Here is a 14,257-nt window from a genome sequence, read left to right on the forward strand (position 1 = left end):
CGTTGTTCTGTCGGGGAGAGCAGCAGAAATGTCTCTTCTGTACACACACACACACATACACACACACATTCTCACACACTATTTTGTTGCTGTTTTTGTTTTGTAATTCTCTCTCACACGCACACACTCTGTCTCACTCTCAAACACACTCTCTGTCTCTCTCTCTCTCTCTCTCTCTCTCTCTCTCTCTCTCTCCCTCTTTCACACATACACTCATCTCACCACCATCCCTTATCTAAACCTTGTCTAATTGACCAACAAATCATGGCAACATTTTCTCCGCTGCCTTCCTGAGGATTCAGCTCTGAATCCGTGTTGTGCACCGGTGCATCACCGCGTGCCAGGTTGCTTGAGAAGAAAGCACACCCAGCCACGAGGCTGTCGGCCTTTTGGAGGGCTTCACCGTTACCACAGCAGCAAGAGCGATGATCTGGGCCAGTCTTATCTGAGCAGGGCAGAAAATACCCAGAAAGCCTTGATCAGAACAGGACAGTGAGGACATCAGCGCCAGTGTCTAATCTGTCCCTCACGCTGATGTATGCACTGGAGACGCTTAAATAATTCAGAATGTTTGGATGGCCAGGGCTGTGATTACCCAGAGTACAGCAGCAGGGGGGGTGTGAGCTGAGGCTGGGAGAAAAGGGTAGAGGCAGAGGGTAAGGAACGAGAGGGGAACGGAGGACAGAAGAGAGGGGAACGGAGGACAGAAGAGAGGGGAACGGAGGACAGAAGAGAGGGGGAGAGAGGACAGAAGAGAGGGGAACGGAGGACAGAAGAGAGGGGAACGGAGGACAGAAGAGAGGGGAACGGAGGACAGAAGAGAGGGGAACGGAGGACAGAAGAGAGGGGAACGGAGGACAGAAGAGAGGGGGAGAGAGGACAGAAGAGAGGGGAACGGAGGACAGAAGAGAGGGGAACGGAGGACAGAAGAGAGGGGAACGGAGGACAGAAGAGAGGGGAACGGAGGACAGAAGAGAGGGGAACGGAGGACAGAAGAGAGGGGGAGAGAGGACAGAAGAGAGGGGAACGGAGGACAGAAGAGAGGGGGAGAGAGGACAGAAGAGAGGGGAACGGAGGACAGAAGAGAGGGGGAGAGAGGACAGAAGAGAGGGGAACGGAGGACAGAAGAGAGGGGAACGGAGGACAGAAGAGAGGGGAACGGAGGACAGAAGAGAGGGGAACGGAGGACAGAAGAGAGGGGAACGGAGGACAGAAGAGAGGGGAACGGAGGACAGAAGAGAGGGGAACGGAGGACAGAAGAGAGGGGAACGGAGGACAGAAGAGAGGGGAACGGAGGACAGAAGAGAGGGGAACGGAGGACAGAAGAGAGGGGGAGAGAGGACAGAAGAGAGGGGAACGGAGGACAGAAGAGAGGGGAACGGAGGACAGAAGAGAGGGGAACGGAGGACAGAAGAGAGGGGAACGGAGGACAGAAGAGAGGGGGAGAGAGGACAGAAGAGAGGGGAACGGAGGACAGAAGAGAGGGGAACGGAGGACAGAAGAGAGGGGAACGGAGGACAGAAGAGAGGGGAACGGAGGACAGAAGAGAGGGGGAGAGAGGACAGAAGAGAGGGGAACGGAGGACAGAAGAGAGGGGAACGGAGGACAGAAGAGAGGGGAACGGAGGACAGAAGAGAGGGGAACGGAGGACAGAAGAGAGGGGGAGAGAGGACAGAAGAGAGGGGAACGGAGGACAGAAGAGAGGGGGAGAGAGGACAGAAGAGAGGGGAACGGAGGACAGAAGAGAGGGGAACGGAGGACAGAAGAGAGGGGAACGGAGGACAGAAGAGAGGGGAACGGAGGACAGAAGAGAGGGGAACGGAGGACAGAAGAGAGGGGAACGGAGGACAGAAGAGAGGGGAACGGAGGACAGAAGAGAGGGGAACGGAGGACAGAAGAGAGGGGAACGGAGGACAGAAGAGAGGGGGAGAGAGGACAGAAGAGAGGGGAACGGAGGACAGAAGAGAGGGGGAGAGAGGACAGAAGAGAGGGGAACGGAGGACAGAAGAGAGGGGAACGGAGGACAGAAGAGAGGGGAACGGAGGACAGAAGAGAGGGGAACGGAGGACAGAAGAGAGGGGAACGGAGGACAGAAGAGAGGGGGAGAGAGAGAGAAAGAGAGAGAGAGAGAGAGAGCTCTGGAAGGTGAGAGGAAAGGAAAGACAGGATTTGAAGGTATGAGGTTCTCATATGTATGAGTGAGTTGTTGCAACATGTGTTTGTTGTTTTGAACTCAAACATATATTCATATATTGATAAGTATTGGGCTGGTTATGCAGATAGATAGAGATAAGTGGCAAATCTAGTCAAACTAACACAAGAGGAGTGCAACGTTGGCCCGAATGCTGGAGCGCACGGAGCAGGACGCAAAGACTCCCTTGACGTGGTGAAACATTTATTGACATTAAACACGAACGACAATGGTGGCACTCACACGGTGACGACATTGAACATGAACAAAAACAGTTAAGCACTAACGACGGAGACTATATAAACACAAACGTGACATAAGCAAACGACATCAACATCAACAATGACCAACGAGGCACGCACCGACGGAGGTTTAAATAGACGAACACTCAGTGTTAAACCCAGTGCAGGTTTGTGTGTGGCTACAAACGAGGGTGAACCCCCCTATACGCGGCAGGCCGTACCACGTGACTCGTGGGGGGGAGCGTCCCGTGACGAGGAGGATAAAGACAGAAAGAGAATTACAATCATTTAAAAGAGAAAATAATCACTCTTTCTTCTCTTTGTTTATGATCAACAACTTTTTAGTCACTTTGTTTTCTAATTTAAATATGTTAATGCGTTAGCTGCATTTAAATGAAGTTGCTGATGGTGTTTCTATCACTACGGTAACCAGATTTGAGCTGATTCAGTATTCCTCTGATATTCCGTATTCACATCATTCAGGGCGTATATGTAAACACTGCTGGAACACTGTTCCAGTGAGGTTAGTTTCACCCCACACCCCCTCACCGTTAAAACCTCGTGCAGATGTAAAATACTCCCAGGCCAGCACATCAAGAAGCTGCCTGATTACTGTGCTGGTGTTGAAAACAGGCTGTTACATAAAACCTGCTGGCAAGGTTAACGTTTGATAATAGTGCGATAATTTGCAGTCATGAAAAACGCTACTGTGGGTCTGCTGGTTCTTGGGTGTTGTCAGCTGATGCTTTAAATAACCTGAACTTTGAATTCTACATGGTTTCGCATGATTGGTTGAACAGTGTTATGAGGTACAGCTGATTCAGGAAAAGCACGCTTGTCCTGATGGTTCATGAGTGTGCCTGTAGCTCTAAGGACCAAGTCTTACAGATGGATCAGCGTCCCGGACAGAGGAGCTGTTCCCTTTTCTCTTTCCTGTGGTATTCTCTCTCTGTAAAGGCCCTGCTGGTGTGCCGAGTCTATCCAGTCAGTTCAAGCAGGATGTCACAGTTTCCCGTCTCTTCAATTTGTCTCATGCTCTGAGAAACTCCCAACCCACAGGTCATTAAGAATTCATACTGCTGAAGGTAATATCGCTGTACTACACCAGTCCACGGGGCAGCACACATTATACGTCTTTAATTTACATTACATTTACGGCATTTAGCAGACGCTTTTATCCAGAGCAACTTACAAACGTTCTTTGTCATTTACTCATAGAATATCCTAGTACAGTACAGTAGGTCAGAGTCTAACATACTGTAGAATACTGTGGAATACAGGGATGAATGCTGATAAGTACAAAAAACATAAGGTCTATCTTAAACAATGATAAGTGCTATAAACAATAAGTGCTAGAGTTTGTTAAAAAGCATAAATAATACCCTACAATAGGTATTCATTTAATCAGTCAATATGGGAGCAGTGTCAGTTGTCCTTTAAATATTCCGCACATAGATGTGTCTTCAGTCTGCATTTGAAGACTGCAAGGGACTCTGCTGTCCAGACAGCAGTGGGAGTTCATTCCACCATCTTGGAGCCAGGACAGAAAATAGTCTCGATGTTTGTCGTCCATGAGACCTGAAGCAAGGTATTTCAAGCCGAGCCGTACTTGAGGTTCGAAGTACCCAAGGCATGGATAGGGCTTTGACCTTTGACCTCATGTATGAAGGGGCTGGTCCATTTTTGGATTTGTAGGCAAGCATCAAGGTTTTAAATCTGATGCGTGCAGCTACAGGGAGCCAATGAAGGGCACGCAGCAGTGGAGTAACGTGTGAACTTCGTAAGATTGAAGACCAGTCATGCTGCTGCATTCTGGACAAGTTGTAGAGGTCTGATGGCTCTTAGAGGAAGACCAGCAAGTAGTGAGTTGCAGTAGTCTAGCTTTGAGATCACAAGAGACTGCACAAGCACCTGGGTAGCTTCCTGCGAGGGAAAGGGCCAAATCCTTCGTATGTTACAAAGGAGAACTCTACAAGACCGGGTTAGATTAGAAACATGAGTTGAGACTGACAACTGGTTGTCCAAAGTTACGCCCAGGCTACGGGCAGCTTCGGATGGTGATACCAGGGAGTTCTCAAAGGAAACAGTGAGGTCATGGTAAGGGTTGGGAGTACCTGGGATGAACAGAAGCTCAGTTTTACTGGGGTTGAGCTTCAAGTGGTGGGCTGTCATCCATGACGCGATGTCAGTCAAGCATGCTGAGATATGTCTGGAGACCTGCGTGTCAGTGGGTGGAAAAGAAAGAAATAATTGTCATCGGCATAGCAGTGGTAGGAGAAACCATGAGAAGATATTATATCACCAAGAGAACGAGTATACAAAGAGAAGAGAAGGGGGCCCAATACTGAGCCCTGTGGAACACCAGTGGAGAGTCTACACGGTTTGGATGTGGATCCTCTTCATGTCACCTGATAGGACCGTCCCTCCAGATAGGACTGAAACCATCTCTAAGCAGAACCAGTCACACCAAGCCTGGAGAGAACAGAAAGAAGAATGTTGTGGTTCACTGTGTCAGAGGCTGCTGAAAGGTCTAGAAGAATCAAAACAGATGACTGTTTGGCAGCTTTAGCAACATGAAGATTTTCCATCACTGCTATGAGGGCCATTTCTGTAGAATGTGCCGGTTTGTAGCCAAACTGATTGGGATCATGCAGCTGGTTCTGGGTGTGAAAAAGAGACAATTGATTATAAACTGCTCATTCAAGGGCTTTTGAGAGGAAAGAGAGAAGTGATACTGGTCTGTAGTTGGTAACGCTGGAGCTGTCAAGTGTGGCCTTCTTGAGGATTGGTACGTGGCCTTCTTGAGGATTGGTACCACCCTGGCGGTTTTCAATGCAGTTCACATGTATCCAGAAGATAAAGAGTTGTTGATCATGACAGACATGAAAGGAAGCAGATCTCTTGCGATTGTCTGGAACAGAGCGGAAGGAATTGGATCCAGCGGACATGTAGTCGGATTGCTGGAAGTCAGGAGTTGAAGAATTTCATCTGTGGAGAGAGGAAAGAAGTGAGAGAGTTGGATGTTGGGGAATGCACGTTGGTTGGAGCGGTGGGAACAGAGGAAAAGGACTGGTGGATTGCTGCAACCTTCTCCTCAAAGAAGGTGATAAAATCCTCCGGAGTAAGAGATGAGGAAGGAGGGGGAGGGAGAGGATTAAGGAGAGAAGAAAAAATAGTGAAGAGGTTGCGTGGATCAGATGATGATGATTCGAATTTAGGATGTAGTAGGATGACTTTGCAGATGTTACTTCCAGTGAGAACTTGGAAAGGAGAGACTGGTATGAGCTGAGGTCTGAATCTACGTGAGATTTCCTCCACCGCCTCTCTGCAGTCCTTCGTTCTCCTGTGGCAGCGGAGTGGAGAGGACTGGATGGAAAGAGAAGGAAGGGAGAGAGAGAAGGAGAGACAGTGATGGTCCGAGAGGTGGAGGGGGGTGACTGATGTCCGATGTTGTGGTGGTGTGGGTGAAGATCAGGTCCAGAACATTGCCCGCTTTGTGAGTCGGAGAAGAGCGGTTGAGGGTGAGGTCAAATGCTGTCAACAGCAGAAGGATGCAGGAGGAATGCAGCTTGTCTGATGGAAGGTTGAAGTCTCCAAGGAGAATGAGTGGATTTCCTTCAATTGGGAAATGAATCAGGAGGATGTCGAGCTCATTGATGAAGTGACCTGGAGGGCAGTAGATAAGAATAATGATAAAAATAGATAATAATAATGATAAGATAAGACAATGATAAGACGTTTGGTGGGGAAAGACACTGTTTCTGGGGAAACGGACAGTAAGACACTAATTTCTCATTTCTGGGGAAATGTTCAGTTTTAACTGGGGATGGGAGTGAAGTGGGGGTGGGGTGGGGGTAGTGGATTTATTTTCAAGAAATGCAAATAAAGAACAAACAGAGACAGCGCATCCGTGTGCACTGAGCAGCTCACGCCTCGTCTCAGAGCTACAGGACGTGTGGTCACGGCAGGGGGAACACGCTTGATGCACGACCTGCTAGACCCCACGCACACGCAGGGCAGCTAAGACAGGGCTCACGTGCATGTTTGCATTATTCATGATTTATGGCTCACGTGTGGGCGGGTACAAAAGGTGATGTCTATAATGTCAATCAAGGATTTTGCTAAACATACCTTGAATCTCCCTGTCTTACTGTGCCACAAACATTCAGGATAACTGCACATCCAGCCATTGTTCCAATTACATTGTTCCATCCATCCTCCCCTCTCTTCCTCCTCCTCCTCCCATCCTCCTCTCCTCCCATCCCCCTGGGTTGGGATAGAGGAGGTATTTGTTGGTGTAGGAGAGCTGAGGGTTGGTGTAGGGGAGGTGAGGGTTGGAGTAGGGGAGGTGAGGGTTGGTGTGGATTGGTGTAGGGGAGGAGTGGGTTGGTGTGGGAGGTGAGGGTTGGTATGAGTGTGTGTTGGTGTAGGAGGGGTGTGTGTTGTAGGGGAGGTGAAGGATGGTGTAGGGAAGGTGAGGGGAGCTGAGGGTTGTTGTAGGAGGTGAGGGGAGGTGTGTGTTGCTGTAGGACAGGTATGATTTGGTGTTGGAGGTGCGTGTTGGTATAGAGGAGGTGTGGGTTGGTGTAGGAGAGGTGTGTGTTGTTGTCAGGGAGGTGAGGCTTGGTGTAGGAGGTGAGGGGAGGTGTGTGTTGCTGTAGGACAGGTGTGAATTGGTGTAGGGGAGGTGAGGGTTGGTGTGGGAGGTGAGGGTTGGTGTAGGTGAGGTGAGGTGTATGTTGGTGTAAGAGGTGAGTGGAGGTGAGGGTTGTATAGGAGAGGTGAGGTGAGATGAGGGGAGGTGTGTGTTGGTATAAAGGAGGTGTGTGTTGTTGTAGTGGAGGTGAGGGTTGGTGTAGGGGAGGTGAGGGTTGGCGCTACCTCCCTTGGAGCAAGGGCAGACCTGCACACTCTCTGCAGTTCCTCATCCAGGAGGGAAGCTCCCACATATTCTCCTCACGACCAGCTGTGGCTACGCACACACTCCACACAGCCCTCCACAGCCCCACAATCCCCTTATATCTTATTTATAACGCCCATATGGTCCATATTCACACACAGCCATGACCTGAACAGCATCGGTCTCTGCTCCCCCATGGATAACACAACAGAAATGGTGCTACATTATAATAGGGCTTATAATTCAAACATGTTTAGTGCTGCCTCTTCATTGGGATTGTGTGTGTGAGTGTGTGTGTGTGTGTCAGTGTGCGTGTGTGTGTGTGCGTATGTGTTTGTGCGCACACACGCGCGTACACACGCATGTTCCTGCTAGCGCTTTAAATCTTTGCTTTTTCTAGTTTGCTATAATGCAAAGGAAAGCACTCTGTCTGGATCCTATCCCAGTGAAATGGAGGGAATCTGAGAGAGGGAGTCTGTGTGTGTAATCGAGGGGAACCATGAAGGTCTGGTGAAAGCCTCCCCCTTTAACCTCCTCCCCTTATGTCATGTAAACACACCCAGAGCCACTCCTACCAAGAGTAAAATCCCCTGTCTGGGTTCTGGTTTTCCACTGGCTCTCTCTCTCTGTCCCCTGCTGCGGTTCCAAATAAATGATGATGTTTGTGTTTGTGCTGAAAGCTCAGCCCTGGGTCCCTGCAGCGTCCCCTGAAACATCCCCTGGCCTCAGCTGCAGTGCCGGTCCGGAGAGCGGCCGAGCCCACCGCCACAACCCCCTTGCTTGGCCGCTGGGATATTTTTAAACTTCTGACATGTGAAGTGTTATTGATTTCTCCCAGCTGAGTCCTCTCATCACTTCCCCTCGCTATGGAAGCATGCCGGAGGGATGAAGTCAGAGAGGCGCCCACACTGCAGGTCGCACTGATTGTAAATGCATATGCTGGGAGTCTGCAGAGAGAGAGAGCGAGAGAGAGAGCGAGAGAGAGAGAGAGAGAGAGAGAGAGAGAGAGAGAGAGAGAGAGAGAGAGAGAGAGATTGTGAATTATAACAAATGTTGTATTTCTGGTAGGCCATAGTGATTTAGTTGTTCTCAGGTTAAGGACTAAGATTAAACCAGGTTTAGATTAAACACATTAAACACTGATTAAAAGTTAATCAATGAATCGAAAAGTTTTTCACAACTTCTGCACTTAGTTCTGCACTAAGAGGAAGCGTGTACATGCTGTCAGCTGATATATTTGCCGATATACAGTAATGACGAGAGATGTCCTTTGATCACACACAGGACTGCAGCCATGTAGCTCTGCGGAGACAAAAATGAGAAACTCTTCAAAAATCTTAATTATCCAGAATTAAGGCACAGGAAACAGAAATGAGAATTATTAGCTCTTGCCCAAGGCTGTGTCATGGCCTTGTTTGAAACCCCATGGTGCCATTTGAAACAAAAACCATTATCAACTTCATTTCTAATTCGTTTTCTGTGCTCAGAGGAATTTTAATTGTATGTATATGTATGGCCATGTTTTTTTTTTTTGGTTTTTTTTTTTTAAAGAAAGAAAAAAGATCCATTAGTCCATTAGATTTGGCAACAGTGCCTTCCAGAAAAATAAAAGTCAAGAGTGTTTTGTTGTACAGGGAAAAGGTTTTGCCAGAGGGGCCTTTCTTCTATACACATATAATCACCCAGCTGGGTAGAGGGCGAGACGCCTGGGCTTCTGCCTAAGAAGGAAAGAATAACCCCAAAAGATAAACCCAAAAGAATAAACCCAAAAGATGAACCCATCGGTTCTCCTGGCGGGTTGATTAACGCGTGGAGGGCGGTGGCAGCGCACGCACCTGCCAGGAAAGGACCCAAATTGCTGTGGCAAATCAAAGCTGCCGAGGCCGCCAGCGGCTGTTTGCTGACGGGCGTAAGCGCGACACGCAGGTGCCTGGCGGGATGATCCCGAGCGGCGACAGGTGAGGCGCGAGAAAAGCGTTCATCCCTGCTCGGTGAATCTCCTCACGCTGACAGGCGCGTGTCGTCGACAGGAATAGGCTCGCGCACAGCGGGTGCTCACTCCGCTTATGTGAATGAACGTCGAACTTGGATTGGGCACGTGTGTAGTTTGGCCTCGTCGACGTTTTCTGCTTTACCACAACATAATTAGTCCTTATACTGACGCAGCCACGTCATGGCAAAACCGTAGTTCAGTGAGCACGTTATTAATCTCATTGCTTGTTCCGCGACGTTGCGCTAATGACGACGCCTCGGTGTCACGCTAATGAGCCGAGAGCGGTGCGAGCATCAAAAGGCGAAAGGAAGGAGCATAAATATTTACACGCGCTGTTAGTGTGATAGAACACACCTGTCGTGATATGGCCCGCGAGGCCCCCGCGAGGCCCGCGCCGCAGTCTTCCCGCTGAAGAGATTCAGACCTCCGCGTGGTTCTTCCGCCTGAGCGCGAGCAGAGGGGAGAGGAAACTCAAGCAATAAGCAAATTCTTTAATCTTCTCACGACACTTAAGGCCCATACTGTTGTGTGGTGATGTAAACGATGTATTTAAATATTGTTTGAATTTTTGGCAATTATGTGACCATTTATTGACATTCAAAATTATGGATATAATCATAATTATTGTATTCTGATTATTGGAACTGGTTGGGTGTGTGATTTTGAGTATTCAAGATAACCCTCTTTTCTCCTACTCTCTCTCTCTTTCTCTCTCTCTCTCTCTCTCTCTCTCTCTCTCTCTCTCTCTCTGTGTCTCACACACACACACACACACACACATATACTCATTCACACGCAAACATGCTCACATTTAATTAGCTCAATCTGAGCTGTGGTTAAGCTCATTAACCTTTGGCGGAATGCAAAAGCACCACGAGAGCATGCTGGCAACACACACACACACACCCCTGCAGTGTAATTAATACGGTGGTTGTTTTGAACAGGATACACAGCATCACCTCTGTGGAATCAAACCTTCCTATAGAACCCTGTTCGTTTAGATCCTTTGCTGCTGGCTGACTACTGCAGCGAGTCTAAGGACTGGATATTCACACCGCGAGTCACATGGTAAATGGCTGCCCAGTGCAAATTCAGCTGGTCAGACCCCATCCCCAACAACAGGGTAGTCACTCCCCGCCCACAGAACAGGGTAGTCAGACCCCGCCCACACAACGGGTCCCGTGTGATCCAGTGTTTATTCTGCTTTACCGTCACCTCATTTGGAAATCAAAGTTTTTTCTGACTTCCCTTCCTTGAGTTGATCTGGACATACATACTCAAGTTAAAAAATGTACTAGTATAGACACCTCGACGTTTGTGACAGCTGAGCGCCAAGTTATCTGTCTGCTTCCTGCAAGAACTTATTTTTTGGAAGATCAGGTGGTCTGTACAATGATATTGTAAAAAAAACTATGGGAAATGATTGTTTATAATCAAATTCATAACCAAATCACTAAGTAAACATCTTAGAAGCGTTAGAAGCCTGGCTAGTCTCCTCACATTTCTTAAAAAATGACTCTGTGAAGTGTGTAGACACCCAGACTGGAGCACATGACACACAGTTCCATCTCTCCTGAATATATGGCTCTTATATTTATTGCTTTCTTATATATAATATATGTTTTATATGTAATTTTCTGTTGGTCAAATCCATGCATATGCCATCTCTCTTACACTTGTTGCAGTGGAGTGACTTCAAACAGGTGCTTCAGAACACAAGAATGCACTTAGATTAACACGAGGTCATGCAGCGTAATTGACCTCTAACCTCTGCTGTCTGACCCGTTTAGCATGTGGCGTCTGTATGCATCAGGGCTCTCTGAGGTCATGACTGATTTATTCAAAAGAAAATACTCCTTTGAATAAAAAAAAAGATTTATATTTTAAAAATATTTATTTAGGCTTTTAAAATATTTATTTCTCATAACTTTTCACATACACCAGTGATTCACCTGTGTTGTTCAGGTAATATAATACATGTTTTACACCGGGTTAGCTTTATTTGAATTTCACTGAACTCAGAATTTTAAGGCAAGCAGCTTCTAAGTTATCACAGCAGATAAATATTTACAGTGTAGTAATAAAGTCACCCTTCGTATCAATGGCGGATTCTCTCTGCCTATGTGATGGTGGCATTTGAAGTGGCTTTGGGACCCATCAGGCAAACTCGTTTGGTGTGAAGAGAGCTTTGCTCAGGTTTATGCACGGAGACTCTTGCGAAGAATGTAAGTATGTGTGTAACTACATTTCACAACCCATCCTGAGTGACAGGTGCTGTTCATCACCATGGATATGGAAGTAGCCAATGAGAAACAGGCCCACCTGAAGAAAGGACTATCCTGAGGCTTTTGATTCACTCAGTTATCCCTCTTTCATTAGCTCACAAATCACACAGATACTGACAATAAATGGTTTTACACTATAAAGAATGGCAGTGTGAGATCAGTACGCCGATAACAGACGGATATGTAGAGTGCATGCTTAATTTATTGTTTATTATTATTATATTATATTTATTATTGTTTATTAGGGCCCTGAACTTGTTAAAGCTGCACTGTCTCTATTGAGAAAAACTAAAATAAATTCCATAACAGTCAACCAGGCTCGTCTACAGCTTGTGACGGTCCAGTGTGTCCTGACTTCCATGTTACAAGTGTGTTTCAGGAGTCTCTGGTGAGGGGTGGGTGTATTTTAAAGTCCTGCCTCCTCTTGTGAGAAGTGGGTGTGGTTTGTATGTGCGTTTTAAAGTCCCGCCTCCTCTGGTGAGGGGTGGTTGTGGTGTGTGTGTGTGTGTGAGTGTGTGTGTGTGTGTGTGAGTGTGTGTGTGTGTGTGTGTGTGTGTGTGTGTATGTGAGTGTGTGTATGTGAGTGTGTGTGTGTATGTGTGTGTGTGTGTTCCTCCTCCTCTGTCCACTCACTGTCTTTCTCTCGTGTGCTTCCCTGGAGAGCTGTAGCCATATTGGTTTCTCCAGCATGTGTACAGTTTTTCTCCCACCCCTCCCTCCCTCTCCCTCTCTCTCTCTCTCTCTCTCCCCCTCCCCCACCCCACACCCCCTGCTGCTCTGCTCTATCAGCCACTGTGCTGTCTGAGAACTTTCAGTGAGTGTATCATAACTACTCACCCCTGCCAGGTTTAACGCCTTCATCTGTTAGTGAGGCTTAAGGAAGGAGGGCAGAATGAAGAATGAGTGTGGAAGACGTGGCTCTCGCTGTCAAAAGGTCACAGTCGTGCTCACGGCGGCCAGGAAGCCTGGGCGAAGAAATGGACCCTGGTGTTAGCCACAATGACACCAGCTCAGTCCAGTCACAACGTTACGGGAAGATTAGCGCTAATTACAGGGTGTTAAATAAAGACAGAAAGCGCTTCGTCTCCTCTAGCGTCTGAGCCTCATTTAATGCTGCTGTTAAAGAACCCCCCTTTATTTCCTGCATTGTATAACGCTATAAAAAAAGACAACAAAGTGTTACAGAGGCACAACACGAAGACCTCCACTGCCACCTGCAGGCTGGAAATGGAACTTCACCATTGCATAACTACCATGCTTTGGTCAAATAACGTGGAGTTTTGTTTGTGGCTCCGGATGGGGTACACTGGGGTACAGTGGATGTACAGGAAACAGCCTTGGCAGTCCAGGCTCTGCTCGGAGGTCTTTAGGAGTCAGTAGTTTTTGTGTGTTTATTCAGATCAGTACAAGTAATACTACTGAACTGTGTTGGTGGTGTGCTGATCCTGCTTGTGTGTCATGCGGGGTCACCAACCCGATATCAGCCACGTGAGTCATGTGATATCAGCCAAGAGCGCTGACCCCTGGGTTAGCATTAGCATTAGCCTTGAAGGCACCAGAGTACAGTGCTCCTCTCTTTGAGACACACACAGATACACCCATCAGCAGTTTTTACACTCTTTGCTTCTTCCCTTTTTGCTCCCACCATGTTTCCCTCTTTCTATCTCTCTCTCAGTGAAAGTGACAAGGACTCAGTTAGTTCATTACTATTGAAGGGAAACTTCCTCCAGTGCCCAGGCAGGTCTGCAGCCTGCGTTTCTGCTGTACTCACTTCCTTTCTTATGCTCTTGTTGTTTTTTAAATCGCGTGTATTACACAAACACAGGAGGCCAGCCCCCACACTCCATGACGATCCCAGGGTAGCTCCACGCAGGCTGCCTAACCCTCATCCAGTGCAGTGGTTTATAACGTTAGTGGCCTGTCATGTTCAGTGCCTCCAACATTTTATTCTCTGACGAGCTATTTGGGGGATGATTGGTTTTTTATTTCTTTGTTTGGAATGTGTTGTTCTAGAATTGTCCATTGTAACAATTGGCTAAATCCCATTATTACATCACAATGGTTCCGTTGGAACTCTCCATTGCGACAAGCTCTAAAATCTCTCTGGTGTGGCAGTAGTCTTCAAGGTAAAGCCATATCTGAGTATATCCATCCTGTTCATCCATGTATAACCTGTTACTCACCTGAGCTCAGGATCTTAACACAGAAAACAACAAAAGTTCACATGAAGAACACATCAAAAAATCACTTCAGTATAAACATTAAGGATCTTACATTTTCCTACACGATGCTCTCTGGGTAAAAGCAGAAGACTGTTTTGCAGTACAGGCAAGTCAGTGGAGCGGTCCGACATATGAAAGGCAGAGTATTAATCACGGAAAAAGAAGAAAATGTCACTCGAAAAGATGAATCCAAGGAACCCTTTCAGTGTTTTGGTTTTAAAGCTAACTAATTGCGCTTCAGTCAGTCAGACGCATCTGCTTAGAATACCAAGCACAGCTTAGTGTGGCCTCCAGTGGCTGTGCCGTCTCACTGCGCCTCACACCTCTGTGTCCGGCTGTGAAGGACGCGGCATACGTGTCAGGTGTTCCGTCAGAATGCCGAACCGGAGTGCTGGCCGCGAGCCACTGTCTGTCTCTCTCAGTC

At 47.6% G+C, this 14,257-nt stretch overlaps 1 long non-coding RNA gene across 1 annotated transcript; it reads right to left on the reverse strand.

Moving 5' to 3' along the window:
- Window positions 1–8,082: 8,082 nt before the first annotated feature.
- Window positions 8,083–12,695, reverse strand: LOC113587048. Its single transcript, XR_003411690.2, has 4 exons — window positions 12,449–12,695; window positions 9,681–9,769; window positions 8,583–8,635; window positions 8,083–8,280 (listed from the first exon to the last, which is right to left on the reverse strand). It is a non-coding gene; the product is annotated as an uncharacterized LOC113587048 (long non-coding RNA).
- Between the last annotated feature and the right edge of the window lie 1,562 nt (window positions 12,696–14,257).

Source organism: Electrophorus electricus, chromosome 9, assembly GCF_013358815.1.
Source record: "Electrophorus electricus isolate fEleEle1 chromosome 9, fEleEle1.pri, whole genome shotgun sequence".
Lineage (NCBI taxonomy): Eukaryota > Metazoa > Chordata > Actinopteri > Gymnotiformes > Gymnotidae > Electrophorus > Electrophorus electricus.